Genomic DNA, 16,975 nt, shown 5'->3' on the forward strand with positions numbered 1-16,975 from the left:
ACTGACAGAGGTAGTGTGGTCCACCAGATTCAAAGGTCTGTGGGTGCAGGAGGCCCAAGAAGACCCTGAGCCGCTCATCAGTAACCTGACCTTGGGTGAGTGCTTCTCTGCTGCTACCATTGGATGTTCACCCCCTGCTTCTTCTGCTCTTGTAAACTCCTGTCAGGAAGCAGTGACAGGAGCCAGGGAATAGATGTAGCTACCTCCCATGAGACCTATGTCCTGCTGACGAGTATTTTTCTACTGCTGACCTTTTTCTTCCCTGCTCCAATTTTAGCATTCTACTCCTTGTCACTTAAAGGGAAGTGAACGGAGTCAGAAAATGTCCTTCTCCTTCATCATGTTATTATTCAGAGCATTCAAAACCTATTGCCACTTCTTATCTCCATTTGTTTTCCCCTGGACAAAACAGAATGAAATTCCTTTTCTCCCCTTGTTTCCTCAGTGTTTGCTTGTACTTGCTGTGCTTCTGTAAGTCCTTGGGTGTCTCTTTCACCACAGCATTTCTGTAGTGCAACCTCCAAGACCAGGCTCAGAAGTCCAGTAGGACCCTCCAAGGAAGCCAAAGGATACCTCGTGAGCATCACTCCTGTTCATATCCCCAGTGTTCACCTTTTCTGCACCTCCTCATTCAGTACGGGCAGCTTCCATTTGACATCTAAATCAGGGTCACCCACAGATCTTTTTTCCATGGTCCCGCTGTATAACTAGAATTTTTTCCTGAGGAATTCAGCCTGGTGATTGTTGAGGAAAAAGCTCTCTCAGAACATGCTAGAAAGCCACTGATTTGACATGTGGCTCGTTTCGAAATGGGCCATTATGTACTGAGCAAAAAAAAAAAAAGGAGAACTCAGCACAAATAAAACTGTTCTCTCAAACCCATGGTGGGCTGTCTGGCCCTGAGGTCAGCTTGATTTAACCTTTGCTGGCCCAGGCATTGTAGCAAAGAAAACTGCTGGAACAATAGTAGCAGCCACGGCAGCAAGGAATACAGAAGCGGCTAGAATTGCAGGAACTGGATGCTGGCCATACATCTGGGCAAGCCCACTACACTCAACCCGTGATGCAAGGCCAGCTCAATGCAGGGAGACATGTGCATTTAAGCCCAGCCTACTTGTAAGCTTTTAGCAATTGGAGGATCCCCTGGAGTGTCCCCTTTCAGCGTTAAAGGGGCTTTTATTTCCATGCTGGAACATCCTGGAGATGAGTATGGTGAGGGTCTCTGCCCACCGTAAAATACTTCCAGCAGACACTGATGCCTTTTCCCTTCACTTTTTGTGTTCTCTTGTTTGAGCATTAGGTTCAATTTTAAACTAAATCAATATTAGTGAAAAAAATCTCCCTCATTAAATAATGTGAAACAATATTTTGATTTTCACTCAGAATCACTAATGCTGAGATTGACTCAGAATCCTAGCAAAAGTTAAATCAATTGGAGGATTTTGCTTATTTTCCCTTTGAAAAGCCAGTTTGCAGAAGATGCTGCATTGCTCTGCATAGAAGTGGAGGCTTACTCTTTTCACAGCTGTTTTAAGATAAAACACAGTCTCGTGATATGACTATGGCTAAAAGGGTACTCTGCATGTTCACGCATGTGTGAGTATGTGGGAGAGGGAAGCACACAGTGGTTTTTATTTTCCTTCATTTAATGGGGCTATTTTGTGAGGCTGAAAAAAAAAATTGTTAAACTTGCCTTAATTGATTGTTTAAAGTACCATGGTGGATTTGTCTTTTAAACATAGCCCGTGGTTAAAGTTCCCGTTGCATTGTATTTGAAGTAGGTCCTTTGTGCTTTAAAATGAAAACTGTAAAACTTTTGGTGTTTAAGGCTTTCTGACTCCAAGTTAATTGTTTTCCTTTAATATGAGCAGAATTAAAGATATTAAAAATCGACTGTTGGAGCACATAATTGTGGCCTCCCATCTATTCTTCTCGTGGAAATGAAAGGAATATTGAAAGAGTTTCTATTTTACAATACCAGAGGTGGCCAAGCATTTACAACTCTATATATTCTTTTAGTTGAATTCTTCTAAACCTCACGCCTGGCTAGCAGTTTTTTCCCAGACGATTTTCATTTTCAAAACATTCACATCCAATAAACTACACGAAACATAGTGTGAGAGAAAAAAGGGGACAGGAAATGGCTCTGTTGCATGGTTATTACATCCTATTGCCTGTGGGTTGCTTTGTTATGAGTTTTAACTATGTAAATATGACGTATATGACATCAGAATTTAATCTAAAGCTACTAGGTGGGAGATAGAGTGTGACTTTATTGTTAAGGCTAAAATCAACTGGGTGTTGACAGGTCTCAAAAGTCACTGAGTATAAGCTTGAAAAGGAAAAGCTCAGACTGATAAGCTGTTCCTTGATTGACAACTTCAGGCTTGACTGCAAGTATTGAAAACAGTTGAGCAAATGGAGGGAAAAAGTTTTATTTCATAAGAAACTACGCTGGGAAATACAGGAGGATTTATAGGCTGATGCAGCACAAAAACCTAAGAAAAACAGGTGTGAGGTTTATAAAATCTGGAAACTGGGAAAGGACATTGTCCGTGAATGATTTCTCCATTATGGTTTAATTAACCTTGTAAAAGCCCCTATGCAAAAATAATGCCACGATGGGAGGGAAAAATTAAACACTGGTGTCCACTAGCTTCGACTTTCAACAAATCATATGTCAACAGCTCATGGCAAGGAGGTGGGTTGAAAAAAAGGAGAAGAAAGAAAATAAGAGAGAAGAATTTCAGTGGGAAATAAATACACCAGGGAAAACAACACACTGATTTTTCATCTTTCTAGTGAAGTCAGACCAATTTTTGGCACTGTAAAATCCATTATGGAGACAATAAAATAAATACAGTTTAAAGTAGCAATTGTGAGTTGATTGAAATGTTATGATAGCTACACATGCTATATCTTATCAAATATTATCCATAAGGAAGCATTCAATTCATATTGTGCCAATTATCATACTCTGTGCATCATAAACTTTTATGGCTTGTTATGGAATGCCACTCAGCCAACTTTTTCTTCAGATATTGCATCATCACATTCAGATGGAAAACATATTCTAATGTGGCAAAGTGTTAAAGAAATCTAATACTCTGGGGCTGAATGAAAATGTTAAGGTTCATCTCCTGGATAAGAAAAACAATTTATGAATGCAATATTCATTTCCTGAGGTGGGCATAAGCAAAAACCTCATCTGAAACTTAAAACCGAGACGTTGGCCTTCCCCAGTTTCCTTAGTTTAACTCATTGATGTCATGTATTATGGACCACTGCTAAGACCACATCTGGGAAGGACTCTTTTTTTTCATCTCTCCAGATCACATTCACAGGGAACTCCTTGTATAATTGCATGTGCCGAGGCTGAACCTCAAGGGCCAACAGATCATGTTTCACTTCTAATATATTACTGAAGAATATCAAAATAGTCTACTTGTTTAATCTTGATCATGCCAGCTGATTAACACTTTGACACCCTGAATCACAGACATTAAATAGTACAGGGTAAGGTTTCAATGAAGCATGGAAACGATAATGAGACTTTGTGAAGTTACAGATCTGAGGTTACTATATTTACTTAAGCATTCACAGTAGGCAAAGCAGTGCTGTAGCTATCAAAAGATGTCTTGAACGACATTCCTAAAAAGGACCTGCTGTACATGGGAGTAGGTGCCAGAGTCAGCATTTGCTGACTGGTATGGATGGGAGTATTCCTTCCAGAGGAAGCGACAAAGTGCTTCTGATGTCTCTTTCAGCATCTTCATAAATGAAGCAGGAAGGGTACAGTGAAAGGAGTTTGTTCCAAAGGACTTGTGTATAAATGACTTGTAATGGAATCTCTCACCATTTCTGATGCTTCTCCTGTGTGGAAGCAATAAGCTTGGAAGCACTGGAGACAGAAGACATCCCAAGAAATGCCCCAGCTATAGCAGGCACACTGAGGTCCAAATGAAATTCTGTTCTCTGTGTTGATCAGTGTGCACAATTCAGAGCAATTCTTCTTTCCACAAAAAGCCTCACTAATTTCAATGGTAATTCATACTGTCAAGATAACACATTATTGGAAGGATGCCTTTCTGAAGGAGATAGACTTTGATTCTTTTATTCATAAATTCCCCCATTGTTCACTTTGTTGTTTATTGACAACTGCATTGGCTAGCAACAACATAGGGTAATTACAGATGCAAAATATGCGCTGGACTATCAAGAGCATAGAGACAGTCTGCTTGACTCTGCTATTCACTGTTTGCCCATATCTTTCTTTCAGTCTTTATTCCATCTGGTCCACTCTTGTTTGAGAGATAAGCAACCAGAGATGGGAGGTAGGAGGTTATGGTCAAAATAATGTCAAAATATCAAATATATATGACACTTCTTCCAAGCACTTCCACAAACTTCTCTTTCTGTGTTGCAGCTGAAGATGAGCTGCAGTGTCCTCCTATAGCATATCTCTCTTCTAAGCACTAGAGAACATATAACTACAAGGTTTAAGTCTTCCAGTCTGTCACAAATGATTTACTCTTTCCTGTGTGTTCCCATATTGTCATAAGCATTGCTTTATCTGTGACACTGAGTAGGGCAGAAGTACAACTCAAGTAGGACAGCAGAGACACTGTATTGTCTTCAGACTGTGAATGGGGGACCAACTGGGTATTACTGTATCTGCTGCTCCCAGAAAAAAAAAAAGAAGTGAGTTTATACCCAATGAGAGCAGCCAACTTTCCCTGATGCCACATTGAATATATTTAGTTCTTCACACAGCTGAAAGCCACAACCTATATGCTACATACTTCAGAAAAGAAGGTACAGAAAGTGCAGAATGACGGCAGCCTGACTGTCCCACCAGGAAGGAAGCAACTAGAATCCCAGCAGACTTGGTGACTGCTGGACACTGATCCTCTGATGGGCTTCTTCTTCCTCCCCTGAACATCCCAGTTACCCACTGAAGCTTTGTTGCTGCCTACATGAAGCAGCCTCAGCTTATGAAATAATTCCTATTCCTTTGAGCTGTATGTGCTTCAAGAGCCATAGGCTGGCCACTCCTGGATTGATTTATTTTTTTTTCAGCATTGTCATTGAACTGCTTGCAGTAAGAAAAGGTTATCCCAGAAGTGCATATTTGCCATTAGGTGAAATACAACTCATTTCTGAGTCCTTCATCTCTCCTTCACAAAAAAAAAAGAAATCTTAGCTACTCCCAGTTTACCCTGGTGAAGAGTTAGCTGGCATCTGTGATATGTGCATGGTACCAGGCTTTGTTGGTATAATTCCTGTTGCATCTCAGTCCTTTCTAAGTGAAAAACCAAGCACTGAGATCCTCCATTTCATCTTCTTTACTCAACTCAGTGCTCTGCTAGACTGCATTTTCCTTTCTTGGGTGAGAATGAAGTGTTAGATTTGCAAAAGAATTGGATTTTTTCTGCTCTCTTCAAAGTCAGTGGATCTGAGTTAAAGCCAAATGCAAGGCCTTGATAATTTTACAAACCTTCACATGGATAGACAAAAATAGTTTCTTGAAGAGGCTGTGAGACTTGATGGTTTCTGAAGGTCCTTCTACTCAGGCAGCATGCTGTGAAAGGCTGTGCTTCCTATGCCCAAAGAAATGCTTTTCATCCTTTCTCTCCACTTCAGTGGCAAGCACAGCCAGATTCCATGTATTCATGGAGTTACAAAATCATAGAATCACAGAAGTATAGAATGACTTGAGTTGGAAAGGAATTCAAAGATCATCTAGTTCCAACCCCCCTGCCTCAAATGGGTTTGCTAACCACTACATCAGGTACTACTGCTGCCCAGGACCCATCCAACCTGGCCTCGAACACCTCTAGCAATGGACCAACAGAATATCTCCAAATCCAACTCTGCTGGAAGGGAATGGACAAGCAAACTTTAAGTCACCTGCACAGGAATTCTCTTGGAATTTCACATCATTGAAACAAACAGATTAACAAAGAAAGAAGCTTTAATGTGAAGTATGGAAAACAAATTTTTAAATAATGACAATTTATTTAATTAAATAAGCCATTACTGGTCACAAATACAGCAAAATGACACAGTCTTAATAATAAAAGGATACAATCATGAGACCAGAGCGACTCGCCATCCCAAAGGCCATGATAAATGGGAGTTAGAAGTTAAAAAAAAAGGAAAGAACACTCACTGCATCTCTCAAACTCTCATTAGGCTTTTTGCCTTCATTTCTTTTGAATGCATTTTTTCTCCTTTTTATTAGTCTGCAGTGCCAGAACTCCTACCTCACACCTCTGGACTCCTTTGCAATGTCGTAAAAATAGATCCATCAGCCACCACCAGTCTCAGACTGACAAACCGGTGACAAAAGAAAAGTGAATATAAACAAAATTGATTCCTTGAGTGACAAAAAAGGGTAAATAGTTGGGCAGCATACTGCACATTTTTTAAAAATAAGACTCTTTTCCTATTCAGTTATGCTTCAAATCTGACCCACTGCACAGGAACATTTGTCAATGAATTTCATAATCCTTATGACAGAATTTACCACTAAATTGCTGCTGTTGTTACAGCTGCAGGAAGACGAGGGGCCATGATCCAAAACTCAGCACTGAAAAAGATGTGGGAACTCAATAGTAGAAATGATGTGGGAATGTCAGTCCCACAGAGGAGCCTAAGAGGGAGAAGGAGGGCATCTATTTAGTCCTGCCTGCACCTTTGCTGGAGAGCTGGAGGGACACAGCAGCCAGAGCCATAGGTCAAAGACAGTGCAGCACATCCAGCCAGTGTGGGTTTGGTCTGGGCACAAATACCTTGACAAACCACTTACTCCAGTAGCAAACTGATGGTTTGGAAGCAAATATTTCTGGCTGCTGGGAGGTGGATGTGGATCCCAAGGACCCTGCTGGCACCAGGGGATCAGCTGAGCACTTGACGGCAGCGGTCTGAGGGAATGTGATTGTGTTTCCCGAGGCTATTAGCAGATGTGTGGTGACCACTGTATTTATAGCACAACCACCTATCTTTATTCTTCCTCGTGCATCAATAACATTTCCTTATGAGCATATCTCATCCCTGCCAGTGAAAACAACCCTGTCTAATCCTTCTGCCAGGGGTTGTAAAGCAGTAACAGGGGCCAGATTCAAGCAGCTTGGCTAGGCTGAATTGAGTGTGAAGGCTCTGTCAGCTTTATTCCTGCCCTGTGTAACTCTGCTGAATAGCTGGTAGCTTGCTCTGGGGCTGTGTTCTGGATCAAATCAAGCTATTTCTCCCAAGGAGCAGCCAAAGCATGGAGGAGATGGCAGCTCCTTCTAAGGTCTTTCGCCCCCTGGAGTGGCAGCAAGGATATCAGCTGGCCTGTATTTGCCTGCATATCTGGTAGGAATCCCCAGAATGCTTTACATGTACCCTCTGAAAACCAGTCAGCTGTGTCAAGCACCTCTCTAAGAACAAGAGACTAAGCTTGGCACCTGTGCAGCCTTGCCTCCCCACTGGTTTGGTGTGAAATGAGGGGATTTTGCTAACAGAGGAGAGGACCGAGCAACCATGAACATATATGATTACTGTAATGGCCCCCAGCAGTGAACAAGTGGGAACTCTGTTCCCTGTATTTCAGCACAAATTGTTGATAGGAAAAAGCAGCTTCATGCTTGTTCCTTCTTCCCCTAGGTTCTCCTCACAGCTGGCTATCAGCAAGCAGTGTCCTCCTAAACTGTGCCAATACTAGCAGATTAAATGGGCCATCCTCTGGGGCTGAAGCCAAGAAAAGAGAGCCTTCATAGAATTCCCATGCTCTCCAGAAGTAGAAACTTCAAATTTCTTTTTTTCTTTTTTCTTTTCCCTAGCAATATGTAGAAAGCAGAAATGTCTTTGTCCTTGAATTGTGTACAGTGAAAAATTAGGGTAAAATATAAAAATCCAGTGAAGCTGTTTCTGTGCCTCACTTCCTGTTCTGTGAAGCTGTGTCTCACTTCCTACTAGATACTGGTATAGAAAGGGAGTTTCTTATCTCTGTATGCTCAGAAGTTACTTTTCTCAGTAAGTAGTTGAAAGACAGTACGATGGTCTCACTGAAAATAGATTTTTTTTTGGCATTATTTACTTTGTTTCTGTCTCGGGCATGTGCACACATCTTGTTTTTTACCTTTTTGCTATGCGCTCCAGTGTAAGAAGGATGCCCCATCTCCACTAGTTTGGTTTCTGCAGCAAATGCTGAAATGCATCCAAGCAAACTGAAAAAGCATCAGCTGTGTTTACTCAAGGATGTTAGGCATAGCTCACTTTCTAATGACAGACGTATCCCTTCTCCATCTTTTCTTCAGTCTTCTTAGAGAGGCTTGGCTAATCTGGTAGTGCTCAGATTATGTGAAAGAAAAGAAAGGTGATGGGAGGCCTGAGAGCATCCTACCTTTTCTAAGCTGGGTGCATGAGGTTGCAACTTACTTAAAGTTAGCCTCAAAAATATAAAAGGGAAAAGCTGTGACTTACTAAACATAAATCTATGCTAAGTAGCAGCTGTAAATAGGCCCGCTTATTTACTTGCTGACTACAGCTTTGGAGAAATTTAGCTTGGATTGACAACTGCATAAAACTGGAGTAATTCCATCAAGTTTCAGTGAGAACCAAATTTCTCACTCCCAGAAGATCATTAGGTTCCTTCAACAATTATTCTTCAGATTGCCAAGATAAAGACTCAGATGTTTTGAGTTTTCATTTCCATTTCTAGAACGCAGTCGTTCTATGTTCTGACAACATATGGCATGAATATGTTCTTTTTTATTCAGTGCAGGAAAATTAGTCAAAACGTCACTCCTGCTTTAATGCTCTTCATTCCCTTGTAAATTCTTTTCTTTTTTTTTAATTATTATTATTATTTGTTACTGCCCTCTGAGTGATGTCATAAGTCAGGACCAAGGAAGAAAAAAAAAAAAGGGAAAAAGAAGAAAAATCCATTTACTGATTCCACTGAAGTGTCCTTTTGCAGAAGTGCTGGCATGCCTGGTAATGGAAAAATGTAGGAGAGAGGCATTTTCAGTGTTCACTTTTTTTAAACAACAGGCCTGCTTTGGTAGAAGTTTCAACAATGAAATTATTGTACATATTCGCTTTAATGCCCCTCTGCTGTTATCATGTTTTTTTTAGAAGCGGTGTTGGCTGCTGCCAGATGTTCTGCTCAACAATGCTTCAGCACACATGGGAATGCTTGTGATGGCCAATCAAGTGAGCTGGCAAAATGGAACCAAATGGCCACGGGATGTGTGCTGTAACACATATTTAATGAAACGGAGACCTTGCATAGATGATTACATTGCACTAATCGCTGTTTGCCTATCTTAAAGTCCCTGCATCTCTGATTATGTACCACCTAGTGACCTAGTTTTGAATTACAGCTTGTTTATTCAAATTAGTTTTAGTTGCATTGGATTGTAAGAAAATATAGTCCAGTGCAGGGGAAACTGCATTAAAACTGATGGGTTAATGAAAGCAGATGTAAAAAACTACAGTGGCTTGAAAACTGAACAAAACAGAGTAGAAACGTGCTAATGATTTATTTTCTGTCTTTTACCTTTCAGTCATTTTTATTAAATAACACAGAAGCCATGGATTTTTGAGTAGCTCAGATCTGAATCCAAAGCCACTCGTGGTCCACTATTACAGTGAGAGAAAAACTTTAATAGATGTCCTGTGAGAGCAGAGATATGTGCCAAACCGAATCCTATCTGCATCTCTTCCCTTGACTTTCTTGGGGCTCTGTAGTTAAAAAATAACTCTCCTCAGCTGCAATCTGATGGGCTCAGGAGAGCAGAAAACTTCCAAGAAAATCCGAAAACTTGGGACCCTCCCCATCTGCAAGAAAACTTCATGATCAATACTTTCCTGATTTGGCATCAAGCTCCAAATTAATTGCTAATTTCAGGAGTATTAACATCATTTCTTTGTCCCAACTGCAGCGAGGCTGTAAATCTATGCTTAAATGTATAATAACTTTACCAGCACTGATTTAGTTTTAAAAAAATCACACCACAAAATCCTTCAATCAAATACCCATAACCATTCAAGCCTGAAAAATCATGGGGCTGGGGAGAGATAATAACTGTGCAGTTCTTGTATATGTGACCAAAATTGGGGTTCGTGTTTTCAGGCTTTTCTTTGCAGTAACAGGACCAAGAATCTTTGGCAGGGGGGTTGGACTAGATGATCTTCTAGAGGTCTCTTCCAACCCCTACAATTCTGTGGTTCTGTGATTTGAATAAAGAAGATCCCAATGGATCTCAGGGGGCTCACTGTATCATGGTCACTGCTGACATTTCTGTACTATGTAAGGGTCAAGAGTACTAGGTGCTGGAAGAATAAATATACTAGGTGCTGGAAGAATAAATAAAGATTTATTGTCTTTCCTCTATTGCTGCTAGATGTTGTGGATAACCTTAAAAAAGTGGGTGCTGTTGCTCTTACCCTTGTCAAGGCAGTAAAATTGTCCAGTGTTGAATCCAAAAGGCTGAATTTAGGAAGGTTTTGTTTACAAGACTTAAAATGAGGGTTGGGGAAGGCACAGGAAGGCTTGTCCTTCTTTTAGGAAAGACCTAAAGCAGCTGCAGGAATTTAGTGGGGGAAGCTGAGGAGGTAGGGCTTGGGAACACTATACACAACATTCAGGTCCTCGTGCTTTGACCACAAAGAGCACAGCTGCCTCCTGCCTCAGTGCCACCATGCCCAGGCACAGCTCTTCGTACTTTTGTATTGCACTCCATTCAGCCCTAATGGATGAAGTTTAGCTTCTTCTTCCCTTTGCACCCATAGAGGGATGCCTGCCATTCCACATGTACACTTGAATTATTAGTAGATGCTTTCGTTCTCCTGCTTAGAGTATTATGGAAGTTTTTCCACATGCTCAGTGGCAAGTTTTATTTAAGGGACCATATGTTATTTTAAACTCTTCTCGAATTATCTTTTCTTATTTTACATGTCTAAGAAATGGTGTGTGGAATCCTTAAGCCCCACACAAACGCTTTTTTTTTTTTTTTTAAGATTATGTCTGCTATAAGCTTGTCTGGGGTCAAATGAAAACTGACAGCACTTCTTCAAAGCATGTTTTCAAACCCTCTTTGCACTCTTCAAGTAAAAACGGTTCTTATATTTTTGGAAGATTGTGAACAATGGAATGTCAGATTTCAGTTGCTGCTCTTAATATATGTAACCATTCAGCATACTGTAATTGGCTCAATCAAAAGTTATTTCCCTTCATAATACAAACAAGACCCAAAGGATAATGAAATAATTCTGAAATGTCAATCTTTCAAGATTCAGATATGTTCTAATAACATTACAGGAATTCCAAAGGTCTCAATTTGGAAGTAACAATAATACCACCAAGCACAGACAAATTTTTAAGGCCAGAATTGATGTTGTGATTTGTTCCCTTAAATTCCATTTTGGATTAAATCTTCCTCATTTCAGACTAAAATAACTCCAAAATATTGTATATCTAACTTACAAGAAGGAAGTGCAGTCATTAGCTCCATATATACCTAATTGTGTTTATACTTGAGCTTTTCATGCTTAAGAACATGACAAAATCCTCACTAGGGCTCTGTCGAGTTCATTGACATTCCCTTCTGCAGAAGTGAAGCTTTTTTGCCTTTCCTACAAATATCATTACACTCAGAAATTCAACTTAGAACTGTTTATTAGACTTCTAAGCCGTAAATATATTGAATCGGTACAGATTATTACCATCCATGAGCGATGATAATACTTTATTCTGTATAGCTGCCAAGAGTAATATTTGTGTTACCTTTGCTGTTCTAACACCCCCTAACATAACTTAAAAGATTACATTGCTTTTTTTTGCTAGCATCTTGGAAGCATCATTGCAGTGCCTCGGCAGGACTCGGGTCCGGTAGGTGGCAGATAAGTGGAATTTTCTTTCTTTGTGCTCAGCAGGATGCAGAGTAGAGTTAAATACTTTTGTGAGTATATATAAATACCACTGAACAGAAGCATGAGATGGCAGAAATCACAGTAAAGACAAAGGATTTGATTATTTTCCCTTCCAAATACTGTCATACTACTACAAACAGAAGTAGTCAAATTGATGTCTCCACTGCATTTTTTTTTGCAGTCAGAGCCAAGATTAGACTTTGGGTCAAAGCAATCCTTACAAACTAACCCCTTACCCATCCAGGTATTTTCTTTACAATACTTATGTTCATCTCAAGCTGCAAGTTCAAACTGTGACTGCTGAGAGTACCTACTTATTTCATTGCATAAACAAAATAAACCCCATAATACTAAGTAAAATGAGGAATACCCTAGCCTTCAACTTCCTAGGGCTAATCCTTCTTTCTTCGGGAGGCTTTTTTATTCTGAAATCTGATGAGAAATGTAATATTTAGATATTACTCCACAAATCCACACAGGACAGGGAGATAGGGGATAAACTACTGCTCAGACAGTCAACAAATGGTAATCCAATACTGATGCAGGCTGATCAAGCCAAGTAACATACAGCTATGTATCAAAAGTGAGTGTTTTCATAAGTAGGCTGAGAAGCTGCTTTTCAAAAGCTGTGCAAAACTAGATTTTGGATGTTGTGAAGAGTAAATACTTCAAATAGTGGTCACAACTAGGTCAGTATGGAATGAGTATCTGTTCCAATCTCATTACTCTGTCATGGGTAGCCCATGGTTCACTGGTATTGATGCTGAAGCAACTGCAGCTGTGTGAGAGGTGTTTTACTGAACTCTGAGGTGCTATCTGATCATTAGCTTGCTTAGCCATTGCTCCAGTTTCTAAAATGCAATGGGTCAAAAGGCTAGATTCCCAACTTTAAGCTTATGAGTTTTAATTTAGTAGCATATCCAGTGAATAACTGATACCCACGGTCATACCTTATGTAAAATAGTCAGAAAATTGTTAGGTGTTTATAATTTTATATTACTCCAAAGCTCAATTTTGGTGTTGTATATGGACATGACTAAATCTGAGTAAGTGACTGCTGGCCTCTGGATTCCCCTGACCGTCTACAGTCACCACTCCTCACAAATGCTGAGGTGTCACTGTGAAGAGTGGTAGTGGGAGCACGATGGTACTTAACCTTGGTTGTCTGACTCAGTGCAAGACAAGACACAATAAACTGTAATCACAGTATGCTATCTGTACCTACAAATCAGCAGATATTTTAGGTGTTTCTACTCATGGACAGAAAGAGCTAAAACATGATCTCCATGGCTAGGATATCAACTGAACCTGACCAATGTTTTGAGTGGTGTGTGGATGTTTCTGATGATCTATTACATCTTGAAAGCAGCATTGAAACCTTTATCAATTACCAGGAGTAAAAGCATTGGCAGCTTCCAGGAGTCAGACCCTGAAGCTATTTGGCTATGGTGAAGAGCAAACTCCAAATTCCTTTTTGTCAAAGTTGTTGGAAACAGGAGGTGTTAGGAGTGAGCAGCCTTGGCAAATCCTCTTAAACACAGTCTGCTGAGTGGCACCACACATTTACACACAGCTCAGGCAAGTACTACTTGTACTGTTACTCTAAATTGGAAGTTTCATTATTTTTTTGTCTTTTTTTTATTATTATTTTTATTTTTGTGCTACCAGAAGATCTAGAAGCTCTTATGATGGATCAGGGCCTTGATGCAATTGAGAAAACAAAAAATGTGCCAATAGCCAATGGGTGCAGAAGAAAACTCATTTTGAGGAGCTAAATGATTTACTTTTAAACTCTGTTATTGTTACCTTCCTTATAACACCACCACCTCATAACAACACCTTAGATGCCTGGGATAGTGTTATGATGAGAGCAAGCTAAAGTATATTTATAACAAGAATAGGTCAATGGTCCAGAGAGTAGTTTCCTATTATGGGAGGGATAAAATAACTCAAATCAATAAATCTCCAGATCATAAATGTAGCTACAGTCTGGGCAAGGTTGAGAAAATTATTAGCAGAGCCTCATGATGTCTGGATATTGTAGCTTGTAAATTTATACATACATATGTGTGTGGTTATGTACACGCTTGCTATTCATCCCCCACAGAATTCATTGAAATGCTAAGAGGAATGTGCATTCAGTGCTCCTTTCAGTTCTGGTTAAAAAAATAAAGAGAGGAGGAAAAAAAAACGAGAAGAGAAGAGAAGAGAAGAGAAGAGAAGAGAAGAGAAGAGAAGAGAAGAGAAGAGAAGAGAAGAGAAGAGAAGAGAAGAGAAGAGAAGAGAAGAGAAGAGAAGAGAAGAGAAGAGCAGAAATAGAAAAAGGAAGGGAAAAGGAGAAGCAGCAATTCCCTGAGAATGGAGATGACTTTACTGTTTTTGCCTTTCAACTTGTCTATACAGTGCACTTTTTCATATAACTAACTGTACAGAGGCTTGTACAAAATGGCTGCATGTACTAGCAAGAGATCTGTATGCTTTGAGGTCCATGAACTCTTGTTTTGTTTAAATATGTATATATATATTGTCTCCTCAACCATTTCCCTCACTTTCACCTTCATTATGACTCATCATCTCCTTTCATGATTTCCTAAATTGTATAAAAAGGAGGGGCTTCCTCTCTACAAACTTCAGATATCTAAAGGTCTACTGTTTAGCATATTCACTTGAGTTCCCTTTGTTATCTGCTGAGAGAAATGGGAGCTACAAGGAGTGTTTCATCTCAAGCATCTAAGATCATTTTTTGGCAGACTTGTCTGTTTTTTTCTTCATACTTATTAAACATGGAGCCTTAGACTTAGTCAATTATTAGTCACCTTGAATAATAGATTGATTAAATCTCACCCACTGAGTTTAAACCACAAAATAATTATTTTTGCTATTTGCAAGCTCACATAAATATGTAAAACATAGCTGAGATAGTACATCTGTTCTTCAGTTAACATTAATATCTAGATGTTTTCTGTCCAACTCTTACTCAGTAATAGGGTGTTAGAGTGTAAAAGGAAAAAGTCTAAAAGACGATAAAGCATTAAAAAAATTAACATGTGAGCAGTGTTTTCTACAGGCTGTTTGATGTATTTTGTAGAGATGAGCTCAATCTCAGACTTGACCGAATCCAAATACTCACTAATTTGAGAAAAGTATGAGCCTTGTATTCAGATGTGAGCTTTGCCCCCCAGGCAGCTCCAACATTGAACTGATTAGGCTTTCAAAAGACATGGCTGGTTTGGAAAGCTTTAAAAAAATAAAGGAAAAACTCTGGAGAAAGTCATGACACTCTGATGTAGCTGGTGATTCCAAGACCATAGTCACCCGTGTTTTTATTGATTTTGCTTTTGCTAACCCCATTATTTTGTTACTCTCTGGTTTAGATTAAAAAGTAGTTCTTCAAGAGCAGAAATAACCATGCCTGGCTTCATATGTATTTGTGTCAAATGTGCCCATATATTCCTTCTGCACTAATAGCTATCCTTGTCTCTGTTTATCTCTCTGGTGTCCATTGCTATATTTAACATGGTCACCTATCAGCCAAAGGTGTCCTCTGTACCTCTGCTAAATCTTTCCCACACGCTCATGCATGCAAAAATTACTGGGAAAGTAATGAACAGGCAGATAGAGAAGCTTTTTTATTGGTTCTGCTGGACTTGCTTTGGAAAAACATCAAGGCATGGTAAAAAATGATTGAGAAAAGAAGACGTTGGGGGCAGTATTTCATAAGCATGGAATATGCTCTCCTGTTCAATGGATATTATTTGTTATGTATATTAAAAAAAAAGCAAAAAGCAAAAAAAAAAAAACCATTTAAAAGATCAATGATTTTTAAAAAGGCTTTAGGTATTTGTCCTAACAAACTGTTAGCAGTTATAAATAAGGAATGTGTTAAAGCTTGCCAATTATCCCAACCAATGTGAAACTGGGTATGAGCCTGGAGAGGCAAGAGTTTCTCTAGCTCAGGCATTTTAAAAGAACTGAGTTTAACAAGGATGTAGAAGAAAGTATGGAAAAGGAGCCAGAAAACTTATGAGTAAATGAAATACCTCAATGTTCAGAGCCTAAGTTGGTGTTTTTAGGAGCTGTCAGAAGATTTATTAAGTCTTTTAACTTTACTACATGCAACAGAGAAATGTAGAAATTATAGACCAAACCAGAGACTGTAGAGGACTCAGGAGAACCAACAGGCTGCAGAAATGGCATGGGCTGATCTCTCAGTTCTAAGACAATCAGGGATTACTTTGGGACAGCTGTGGGACTTCTCTAAATGGCAGTAATAAGCTCATTTAAATGGTTGCACTGCAGAAATCTGGGATTCATCCACTCCCGTCTGTTGAGACTGTAACAGCTTCAGAAAAGAGATGGGAAGTATTAGCTTGTGACTTTGTTAAGATAACTCCGTGGCTTGGCATAACATTTGTGGTAAGTAGAGAGCTATTCTGCAGGGGGAAAAATAAATAATAAAGTTTTTACTAGCAATGGGCACAAAATGTGTGACTCTCCTGTCCCAGGAATCACTTCAAACAGCAGGAGACTCAGAAACAAGGAAGATAGAGCAAAAGTGTATGTTGTATAAAACAGAAAAAGGGAAATGCATTTAGGATTATTTGCCATTGACTCGAACTGTAAAAGCTGCATGGGTTAGTAATGGCATCAGTAATATTAGGAATGAAATAGAAAAGGAATAAACGGAGTCTTACTTGGAATTTAAAAGATAAGGAAGGAGTTCTGATGGAAAACCTCAAGTTAAGGGATAATCAATAGCAAAGATAATCAATAGCACAGACAAAAAGAAATACAATCTTTTGGCTTTGCATGGAAAATCAAACTGAAGATGGCAGCTATACTGAATAGTGCATGGCACTTCCCACAGATTCACACTGAAGTTGGAGTGGCAGAAAGAAGGACAAAAGGAAAAGCTCAGAGAGAAATACTATTTGGAACAGAAAGTTGTTGGACATTAAAATTAAACATACTGACTTCTCACAGAGTAAAATCTCAATGGAGACAGTAAGAAAATGATGCAGTTGACCAATCGATGAACATGGAGCTGGTCAAG

This window comes from Cyrtonyx montezumae, unplaced genomic scaffold (assembly GCF_038088225.1).
Source record: "Cyrtonyx montezumae isolate F1298 unplaced genomic scaffold, pur_monq_1.0 scaffold_13, whole genome shotgun sequence".
In the NCBI taxonomy this organism is placed as follows: Eukaryota; Metazoa; Chordata; class Aves; order Galliformes; family Odontophoridae; genus Cyrtonyx; species Cyrtonyx montezumae.